Source organism: Microcaecilia unicolor, chromosome 4 (genome assembly GCF_901765095.1).
Source record: "Microcaecilia unicolor chromosome 4, aMicUni1.1, whole genome shotgun sequence".
Classification (NCBI taxonomy): Eukaryota; Metazoa; Chordata; class Amphibia; order Gymnophiona; family Siphonopidae; genus Microcaecilia; species Microcaecilia unicolor.
In genome coordinates, this window is record NC_044034.1 from 148426092 (window position 1) to 148437794 (window position 11703).

The 11703-nt window shown below is 47.3% G+C and overlaps 1 protein-coding gene across 1 annotated transcript in view; it reads right to left on the bottom strand.

The window, feature by feature from the left end:
* The window catches only part of HTATIP2 (HIV-1 Tat interactive protein 2), a 76142-nt gene extending 67442 nt beyond the window's left edge, over positions 1-8700 (bottom strand). The window contains exon 1 of the mRNA XM_030200716.1: positions 8554-8700. The gene's annotated coding sequence lies outside the window, so the exon portion shown is untranslated. The remainder of the gene's footprint in view (positions 1-8553) is intronic.
* Positions 8701-11703: the final 3003 nt, after the last annotated feature.

Consider the following 11703-nt stretch of genomic DNA (forward strand, 5'->3'; position numbering starts at 1 on the left):
TCTGTTATTTGTCCGTGTGGGTCAGCTTTGTGTTCTGCCTAGTCTGCCTTGCTTGCTGTAGTCCCCTCTACCTTCAGGTTCAGCTCCAGTCCTGTTGTTCCAGTCCTGTCTGTTCCAGCATTGTCTGCCTACAGCTTCAGCTCCAGTCCTGTCTGTTCCAGCATTGTCTGCCGACAGCTTCAGTCCTGTCTGTTCCAGCATTGTCTGCCTACAGCTTCAGCTCCAGTCCTGTCTGTTCCAGCACTGCCTGCCAAGCCAAGTCCGTTCCAGCATCCAGTCAAGCCAAGACCATTCCAGTTCCAGCCAAGCCAAGTCCGTTCCAGAATCCAGCTCCATCCTTGCTTGTTAGTCCAGTCCTGGTTGGGGGTTTTGCCTCCTGCTCCTGCTCGACGACAGTAGGCCAAGGGCTCACGTTGTTCCAGAGTCCGTGACTGTTTATTTTGAGCCTGAAACCGTGACACCACTATTCCTCCATTCCCATAGGTAATATGTTGAGAAGTAATCTGTGCTTTGTCTTTGTCATCTTGCTGGACAGCTACCAGCTATGGATGCAGAAGGTAATCGAGGGCACAGAACTATAGCTGACCTACAATTCTGGATCAAGGAAATGGAGCACCATAACTAGACATTATAGCATCTGGGGTAGACAACTGTATCTGTACCTACACCCCTAGCTACACCTCTGGTCTCTGGGCCTCTTCCCTTCTTCTACCTTCCCCCACCCCCAATCTGTGTGGTAAGAGGAAAACAGTTCTTTTCCTGTCTTTCATCCATGCCTGCATTGCAGTCATGTTTTGGCCCCCAAGGGGGTTAGTGTTCAGGGCAACTGCCCCTCTTAGAAGGCCTCTAGTTACAGCCCTGAATGCATTTATTTATGAAGGTTTGTTTAAACAAAACACAATGTATTCCTTTAAATGTTAGATGTTGTGCTTTCTCCTTATTCATCCACTGAGGCCACATTTCAGCCTAACATTTGATAGACTGAACTGTTGCTTTAACTCACATTGAGTACAAATATTGTGATTTCTCATTCTATCATATTATTGTATCTCCTTCCCTTATGGATCTGAGTTACATCTGTGCATTTAATCATAGATAAACGTTAGGGACTTATTCTATAAAATGGATGTTAACATTTACAGATGTATCGGGCCTCATTTTGCAAGCCCAATTCATGTTTGATATATGCATAAACTGACATTTAAATATTTATTTTGTATAAATACCTACTTCCCCATTTAAAAAAAACTGGAATATGCACGTATCAAACTCAAGTGCGTGCAAATGACAAGGGGGAGTTGCCTGGGCATGTTTTGGGCGGGACATAGGTGTGGCAAGTCCATTTTATTTAATATCTACCTCAAGACTCTGGCTGAGCTACTTCGGTCAATGGACACAAAATTCTACATCTATGGAAACAGATTCTTCTTGGCACGGAGACCACAGAGAACACTACGGCAGGGAGATGGATCCAAGATACAGGTTTGAACCTGTTGTGAGTGAAGACTCTGCCTCTTATCTGTCTTAAGTTTTGTAAGATGCCGAAGCGCAGGGGAAGGTCGACCGCCGTGGCAGCCTCTAGCCAGCCTCCTGTTCCGATGGCAGGTCCTATGGATTCTTTTGTGCGGAGTTCTGAAGTGCCGAATAGGTCAGAAGGTGGCACACTTGCAACGCCCAGGGTGAGTGGATACCCCAGTGCGACGCTTGTGCTGGATGTTACTCTAAGCCCCGACCACAGAGCACCTCCCCCGCAGCCACAGAGTGCCAGTTCATCATTGTTGGCGTCTTCCTCTCTGCAGTCAGGAAGTGCAGCCAGGTTGGAACGACTTGAGGCTCAGATACACACAACGGAGGACATAGAGATTTCAAGTTGTTTGAACTCCCGGGGAGCTGTGCAGGGGTCAGCTACTTCTGCGGGAGATTTATTGGCTACAGGTGGTGAGTTGAGTGCTCCTACTTTATCTGCTCAGAAGGTACAGACTCCATTTTTTCCTACTTTCTTAGTAGAAAAACTGTCTGAAGTCAGCCTTGTTAGTTTGTGGGCCTTAATTGTAAATCTGAACAAGGTCTTATGTCCCCAGATCCAGGTTTTGGAGGCACAAACACAAACTTTGAAAGAGAAATTGGAAATAGTTGATACTAGCATGAAAAAATGATCTGAGAAAATAGAGACATAGGAGAAGGATCTTGAAAAAGTTCAGAAAATTCAAACTACTGTGATAAAAGATGCAGTGAATATGTGGAGAAAAGTTGAATCTCTTGAAAACTCATACGTAAACAATCTACAATTCTTGAACTTCCCTAAGATTATATCTATTACACCTAGGGAAATGTTGAGAAGATACATAAAATAAATTTTGGGGGTTTCAGATGATTCCATTCCCCCTTTCTCTCAAATATACTATCTACCGAGTAAGCCAATAGAAGGCCAATTGGTCGCTGAGCAAGCTGATCCTCCCTTAGAGGTATCAGCAATTTTAGAATCTTCGGACTCAGAAATGGTTACTGCGTCAACTTTATTGGCATCTGTGGCTTTAACTCCAGATAAATTATGGTTGATGAAATGTTTTTCAAGAAGATAAAGACTTTATGGGACTTAAAATACGTGTGTTTCCGGATGTATCAAGAGATACTCAGAAAAGGCGTCGTCAGTTCTTATTACTTAAACCAGGGGTCCTTCAGATTGGTGCTACTTTCTATTTACGTTACCCATGCAAATGTGTAGTTCATTACCAATCAGTCAAATATGGTTTTTTTTTGAGCCCTCACATCTCACCAAATTTCTAGTAGCCAAGAGATCTGTGGGGATAAGTTAATATTAATATTAAATGTTGTACTGATATTCTTATTAATGTTGCTCTGAAAGTGTAAAAAAGAGGCACTTTGTAATCACTCAGGTTATATTTCCTAATAATATTGCCTACATAATAATGCCACTTATGTAATCTTGGATCCTATATTGTGGACTTGAGTATAGTTGATAATTTCCTTTAGTTTATAATTATATTGTATAATTAACAGTGAATAGTTTACTTTTCTGTACAAGTTTTACTTGATTGTAAGAACTGGAAATACAATAAAATATTTAAAAAAAAAATTCTACATCTATGCTGATGTGCAACTACTCATACCCATTGAACCAGAGCTACCCACAGCTCTGAGTAAACTTGACTGCCTGCCTAACTGCAACTCAGGAATGGGCAAATAACAACAAACTTTGATTGAACCTAAATAAACCACAGATTCTTTGGGTATCAAATGCAAGTGGACAAATACCCGACTTCAAAATGCCTTTTGGGAAGTATGAACTCCCCCTATAATCACAGGTCGGGAATCTTGGGATACTGCTAGACTCATTCATCACTCACTCTGATCCCACAAATTCAAACAACCTTCAAATATTGTCTCTATCACCTACGAAATCTCCCTCCATATATTGAAAAGATGAGTCTGACCACAGTGGTCCATGCCATGATAACATCACAACTAGACAACTGTAATGCCTGATACACTGGCCAAACCAAAAAGAGTTTGGATCAGCTCCAACTAATTCAGAATGCTGTACCACGACTGATAGAAGGCTGCAAGTGGCATGACCACACCACACACTTCTTGAAACGCTACACTGGCTACCAGTACCTTAAAGGGCTAAATTTAAAACTCTGTGTTTAATTTTCAAGGTCCTCAGACAAAATGGGCCAGAGTACTTAAAGAATATGTTAACCCTTTTGCACACCTTTAAGACCTCTAAAGTCCTCTCAAGGATCATCATTATCTATACCCTCGTCAAAAGAAATTGTATGATGTGATACCCACCAGCGAGCCTTTTCAGGAGTAGCCCCTACACTCTGGAATTTACTCCCAGAAGGGCTACGTGTAACTCGAGACTACCTCTACTTCAGGAAACAGGTGAAAGCCTGGCTCTTCTCCCAATAAGGTAAATACTTATGAAGGTACTCTTATTAAATATGACTGTTGTAATAGCGACAGAACTACCAACAAATTGTGATGAGGAAAAGGCCTCGAGAAACCCCGTGACACTATGAAAACTAAAGGTCACTCGGGGTTGGGCTCTCTCATCATGGGCCAGAAAAACCTCATCAAACCAATTTCAACAAGCTGTTTGAAAACTTTAAACACACTTAGCTTAGTTGGAAGTAAATCTCTGTGCTCTCTCATCTGTCTCTTAGGCCCAGATGCATCAACCAAACGTAAAAAAAGCAAAATCGTTAAAGCCATTACCGAATTTTAAAAAACGACCAATGCTCCAAAAAAACAAGTCGCACAAGTTCGGAGCGGTATTGTAAAGAACGATGCACTAATCCCCGTCGGTAATCGGCTCGTAAAGCATGTGCAGAGCAGCCAAGCGTTATGCTGGCTGCTCTGCGCATGCCAGAAACGTAAGAAAAAAAAGAAAACACAAAGACGTGGCTCCCCACTTTCCCCTGCATGTCTCCACAAACATTAAAGGATCGGGAGGGGGCAAAGGCGCTCATCAGCAGCGTCCTGTATGGACGGCCTTGCCTTGCCCCCCCCCCCCCCCCCGAAGTCCCCGCTGCTCCCCGCTGCTCCGTTTGTGAAATAAAAGCTTTTAAAAATGAAACCTTTGCAGTTGCTGGGCTCCCCCTCCCTTCCTGTCTCTCTCTTCTTCAGTCGGCAATGCTCCGCCTCCTGCCCTCCTCCACCTCCGTGCCCCCCCCCCCCCGATTTCGTCCCCGCCGCTCCCCCCCCCCCCCACCGGACCCCCCCTCCACCATAATGGCCGGTGCAGCGCCTCTCACCTATGTTTGAAGGCGCTGCACAGGATGGATCAGCTGTTCTTGAGCTCTTCTGTCTCCTCCGATGTCTCCTTCTTCTTCCTGTGTCCGCCCTCCTCTGACGTCAGTTATCTACAGGAGACTTGGAGCTGGCTTCCACTTCTCAAGTGAGGGAGTTCCCAGGTGGCGGGTCTCCTGGGGCACGGCCGGATTGTTCCTATCCTCAGGAAACAGGGGCTGCAGCCAGCTTGGAGGTCGCTGCACAGGAAGCTCCTGCACAGGCAGCTGAGGCTGCAGGGGTGCTGCAGAGGGACTGTGGGATCCAGGCTCTACCTTTCCTCCCCCCCCCTCCCCGAGTTTGTGCTCCTTCTTCACCAGGCCTACCTGCTGAAGCAGGGATATGCTGCACAGTTGGGTCCTCGAGCTATCCAGCAGAAGGAGCCCGGGGGATCTTCCCCGGCTCCCAAAAGGGCCAGAACAGAGGCTCTGGATGATCCCGCTGAGATGTGGTCACAGGGGTCTCCCTTCTTGGAGGTGGCCTCGGGGCCCTTGGAGGGACCCTCCAGTCATGGAGCCCTTGGAGGAGGGTGAACTCCCTCCGGAGGAGGGGATGACCCTCGGGTACTGCATCTGTTCCACACGGGTTCCCTAATTTTGGAGGCACTGGCAGCTCTCTTTATAGAGGAGCTTTCAGGGGCCCCAGTGGGAGGTCAGGCATGAGGCCTTATGAAGGACCTCAGAGAGTCTTCTAAGGCTTTTCCCATGCACCTTGGAAACTCAGGAACTCATCTGGAGTGGTGCATGCCTGACGGCAGTCTCAAAGTAAAGAGAGCCATGGCACATCTTTATCCTTTGTTGCCAGAGGAGAAGGATAAGTTCAGTGTGCCTAAAATGGACTCCTTGGTTATGGCGGTCACCAAATAGACTACCTTACCTGTGAAAGGCGACATTGCTGTAAAGGACCTGCAGGATCGTAAGCTAGAGCAGGCTGTGAAGCAAGCATTTAAGGTGTCTGCTCAGGGGCTGCAGGTTTCAGTATGCAGCTCTTTTGTGGCCTGGGCCTGTTTACAGTGGCACCAACGTTCTTCTTTTCGGGGCAGTGGTCGAACAGCCCAGTTGGAGGTGGGCCTGGCCTGCTTGGCGGATGCGGAATACGACTTGCTCCGGGCTTCTGCCAGAGGTATGTCATTGGTGGTAGCTGTGAGGCATCAACTCTGGCTGCGAGCATGGATGGCTGATGCCACATCCAAGGCTCGTTTGGTCAAGCTCCCCTTTTGGGGGAGGCTTCTGTTTGGTGAAGACATTAGCAATCTGGTCAAGGAGCTTGGGGAATCTAAACCGCAATAGCTTCCAGAGCACATGTCACAGCCAGCTGCTTGTCAGTCTTTGGCTCGGGCTCGGTTTCACAATAGCAGGAAGTACAGGCCTGGTCGGCAGACCTCTGGCCACAACGCACGTTTTCAACCTCGGCAGCCTTCCTTTCAGGGAGACAGGAAGTCTTCCAGGCAGTCGGGGCAAGCAGCCACTGCTCCCTGTCTCTCACAATGATGCCAGGCAGGCCCACCCATCCATACCAATCGGGAGACGCCTTCACGCATTTTTGGATGTGTGTGCCTCTATCACCACAGACCAGTGGGTGCTGGATATCATACATAATGGCTACAAGTTGGAACTCTCCCACCCAGTCGCTCCTCTTTTCTTACATTCCCCTTGTCGAGGGGCCGTTCGGGTGGCTCAGATCAGAGGCACGGTGGAGGCTTTTCTGGCCATCTGGGCCATTGTTCCGGTTGTGCGCCCCCATCCTGGACCTCAAGGGCATCAACCGATGTTTGTGGGTTTCCCATTTTAAGATGGAAACTCTGCATTCAGCGATTGCTTCAGTAAATGAGGGGGAGTTTCTCACTGCTCTCGACCTCAAGGAGACGTACTTGCATATCCCCATTTGGGAGCCGCATCAGCAGTTCCTGCGCTTTGCGGTTCTGGGCTTGCACTTTCAGTTCCAGCTCTGCTATTTAGGATGGCTATGGCCTCGAGGACCTTTTCTAAGATCATGGTGGTAGTGGCGGCCTTCCTGCAATGTCTGGGGATCTGTGTACTCCCATATCTGGACAACTGGCTGATTCGGGCGTCTTCCTTCCAGGGCAGTGTGGAGGCCACAGAGACAGTGGTTCGCCTTCTGCAGACCCTGGAGCGAGTGATAAATTTCAAGAAGAGCACTGTGGTCCCGTCGCAGCGGCTGGAGTACTTGGGTGTACTGTTCGATATCTGTCGGGCTCAAATGATCCTGACAGAGGCTCATCGCACGAAGTTGAGGCATCAGATTCAATCGATCCTGGCCTCTGGCCTGGGATTATGTGCAGGTCCTCAGCTCCATGACCGCAGCCATGGAGGTGGTTCCCTGGGTCAGGGCTCATATGAAACCGCTTCAGTAGTCCTTGCTCAGTCGTTGCTCCCCAGTTTCAGAGGGCTACAACGGCCGGCTGTCCTGGATGCTAGCTGCCAGCGGAGTTTGGAGTGGTGGCTGAGACCCCAATCCTTGAGGTTGGGGGGGTCCTTTTCTGATTCTGCTTTGGGAAGTGGTGACCACGGATGCCAGCCTGTTAGGCTGGGGAGCCCATTAACAGGGTACCTGGTTCAGGGCTCTTGGTCTCCAGTGGAGGCGCGGTTGTCCATCAACCGCTTGGAATTCCGGGTTGTGCGTCGGGCTCTGCAGGCCTTTGCGCATTTTCTCAGGAGGGTCCCAGTGTGGATCTTCTCCGACAATGCAATGATAGAGGCCTATGTCAACAAGCAGGGGGGAACTCACAGCAGTTATGTAGCAGTGGAGTCCAGCTTTTTGATGGCCTGGGCAGAGAAGTACCTTCTCTGTCTCTTGGCAGCTCACATCGCAGGGTCGCTCAATGTGGAAGCAGACTTCCTCAGTCGTCACACCCTGAACCCCGAAGAGTGGGAGCTCTTTCAGGAGGTGCTCCAGCTCCTAGTCCAGCACTGGGGCATGCTGGATCTGGATCTCTTGGCCACAAGAGCCATTGCCAAGGCTGCAAACATTTCCGTCGATAATACGGTCGGGTATGCCGCTTTACGGGACCGCCATTAGAGATGGCCGCCCCCGTTCGATTATGCCCCTCTATGTCCAGACATATTTAAATCATGACAACAAGATTAAAATCTAGCAAAATATGTCCAACACATTTAAAACATGTATACTTAATCCAGACTGCCCCAATTTGACTGCCCCTATCGGACCGACCGTTCACTTGTCTATTAGATTGTAAGCTCTTTGAGCAGGGACTGTCTCTCTTTGTTAAATTGTACAGCGCTGCGTAACCCTAGTAGCGCTCTAGAAATGTTAAGTAGTAGTAGTAGTACTTATAAGAAGATATTCTTAAGTAACAAACATGGATAAAAAGGAATAAAAACCTAGATAACAAAACATGAATAATTAAAATAATAAATCAATGAGACCATTAAAAAATGAATGAGAAAAAATATATAATAAATCACAAATATATATTAATACTCAACTCCAAGCAACTGTCTGCAGCACTAGCATCCCCCCCCCCCCCCCCCCCAAAAAAAAACTTTGCAAACCACCAGTTACAGCACTAAGCAGGACGGCTAGCAAGCACTCTAGGAAGTATAAAATAGTTACACATTTGACAATTATATAATTAAAAAGGGAGAAAATGCTATGATAATCCTATTACCTATCGTTTACACATAACTTATCTGTCTCAACTGGTTCTTAAAAGCCACTTTCAAAATTGAAAGAACATATCAAGAATTCAACACTTACTGAAAATGAAAGCAGGTTCACAACGAAGCAAAAAAAAAAAAACAGCAAAATGCGTTCCTCCAAAGCTAACTCAATCCACTATAACAAAGACAAAAGGGTCAGGTACAGCAGCACTGATTCATTCCAACAAAACGAATTGAAAACAAACACTTCCTGCACCCGGTGGACGGGCATCATGTGACCACATCAATTAGAAACTGGAAAAACTGGATGGAGGAAACAACGTCTTTTAAATCAAGCCACGGGTCAAAGGACAAGGCTGATTGTATATCTAAAACCAATACTATTCTTAGTCTTATTCTATTCATAATATAGTAAAAAAATAATAAAGAATAAAATAATTAAACCAAAATAAAAATAAAACAGCATCTTTTTAAATACAGCTCAGGGTCAAAGGTCACAGGTCACCAGGGTCACATATCTAAAACCAATAATGTTCTACATCTGATTCTGTATGGTATATAAATAAATAGCCAAAGAAACAGGACAGAAATATACCTAATATATGAGCATATTGTCAAACAGCTATGGACATAAAGAGTAGTTACTTACCTGTAACAGGTGTTCTCCGAAGACAGCAGGCAATATATTCTCACATATGGGTGACGTCACGTCGGCCCGGAGGACTTTCTAGCAAAGCCCGCCGCGAGGACACATTCCTCAGTTAGATTCAAAAGAATAGAGGAATACAACTCCAAAGGGGAGGTGGGAGGGTTGTGAGAATATATTGCCTGCTGTCTTCGGAGAACACCTGTTACAGGTGTCTTCTCCGAAGACAAGCAGGCCAATATTCTCACATATGGGTATCCCTAGCCCCCAGGCTCACTCAACATAACAAAGAGCGGTCAATTGGGCCTCGCAACGGCGAGGACATAACTGAAATTGACCTGAAACAAAACACAACTAACTGAGAGTGCAGCCTGGAACAGAAAAACATGGGCCTAGGGGGGTGGAGTTGGATTCTAAACCCCAAACAGACTCTGCAGCACCGACTGCCCAAACCGACTGTCGCGTCGGCTATGTTTCTGAAGGCAGTAATGAGATGTGAATGTGTGGATTGAAGACCACGTCGCAGCTTTGCAAATCTCTTCAATGGTGACTGACTTTAGATGAGCCAGTGACGCAGCCATGGCTCTAACATTATGAGCCGTGATATGACCGTCCAAAGTCAGCCCAGCTTGGGCGTAAGAGAAGGAAATGCAATCTGCTGGCCAATTAGAAATGGTGCGCTTTCCGACAGCAACTCCCCTCTTATTGAGATTAAAAGAAATAAACAACTGGGCGGACTGTCTGAAGGGCTTTGTCCGCTCCACATAACAGGCTAATGCTCTTTTACAGTCCAAAGTGTGCATCTTGCTTTTGCCCGGGCTCATGTGAGGAGGGGGAAAAAATTTTGGCAAGACAATTGACTAGTTCAGATGGAACTCCGACACCACCTTCGGTAAAAACCTTGGGTGCATGTGGAGAACTACCTTGTCATGATGAAAGACAAGGAAAGGTGCATGAACTACCAGGGCCTGAAGCTCACTGACTGTCACACCAGACGGCAAACCTCTTCCATTTAAAAGAATAACACCTATGCGTGGAATCTTTCCTGGAAGCAAACAGGACTCTGGAGACACCCTCAGGGAGACCAAAAGAGGCAACCTCTACGCTCGCAACATCCAGGCCGTGAGAGCCAGTGACCGGAGGTTGGGATGCAGAAGCGCCCCCCTCGTTCTGGGTAATGAGGGTCGGAAAACAGTCCAATCTGCATGGCTCTTCTGAAGAAAGTTCCAGAAGAAGGGGGAACCAAATCTGACGAGGCCAAAAGGGCGCTATCAGAATCATGGTTCCCTGGTCTTGCTTGAGTTTCAGTAAAGTCTTCCCCACTAAGGGGATGGGAGTCCTGTCCCCCAATAAAGGAGGAAGGCATCCGATGCTAGTCTGCCGTGGGCCTGAAGTCTGGAACAGAATTGAGGAACCTTGAGAGTGTCCTGGGAAGCAAAAAGATCTATCGATGGAGTACCCCAGACTCGAAAAATCTTTTTGGCAATAGTCATGTTCAAGGACCACTCGTGAGGCTGCATAATCCTGCTCAACCTGTCGGCCAGACTGTTGTTTACACCGGCTAGATAAGTGGCTTGGAGAAACATCCCATGTTGGCAGGCCCATAGCCACATCTGCACGGCCTCCTGACACAGAGGGCGAGATCCGGTACCCCCTTGCTTGTTGGTGTAATACATTGCAACCTGATTGTCTGTCTGAATGAGAACAATTTTGTTGGATAGCCGATCTCTGAAAGCCTTTAGAGCGTTCCAGATCGCTCTCAATTCCAGGAGATTGATCTGGAGATGCTTCTCCTGAAGAGACCAAGCTCCCTGAGTGTGAAGCCCATCTACATGCGCTCCCCACCCGAGGAGGGATGCATCCATCGTCAGCACTTTTTGTGGCTGAGGAATTTGGAATGGGCGTCCCAAGACCAGATTGGAGCGAATGGTCCACCAATTGAGGGAGTTGCGAACATTGATGGACAGCTGGATGACATCCTCTAGATTCCCTGTAGCTTGAAACCACTGGGAAGCTAGGGTCCATTGAGCAGATCTCATGTGTAAACGTGCCATAGGTGTCACATGAACTGTGGAGGCCATGTGCCCCAGAAGTCTCAACATCTGCCGAGCTGTGATCTGCTGAGACGCTTGCACCCTGGAAGCCAGAGACAGAAGGTTGTCCGCTCTGGGTTCTGGAAGATAAGCACAAGCTGTGTTTGTGCACAACAGAGCTCCTATGAATTCCAATTTCTGGGCTGGAACGAGATGGGACTTGGGATAATTGATGACAAACCCCAGCATCTCTAGCACCTGAATAGTCATCTGCATGGACTGCAAAGTTTCTTGCGGGGAAGTGTTCTTCACCAGCCAATCGTCCAGGTAAGGAAACACATGCACTTCCAGTCTGCGTAGAGACGCTGCAACAACTGCCAGGCACTTTGTAAATACCCTGGGAGCAGACGCCAAGCCAAAAGGCAAAACACAGTACTGAAAGTGCTGTGATCCCAGCCGAAACCGAAGATACTTCCTGTGAGCTGGAAGTATCGATATGTGGGTGTAAGCGTCCTTCAAGTCCAGAGAGCATAGCCAATCGTTTTCCTGAATCATGGGTAGAAGGGTG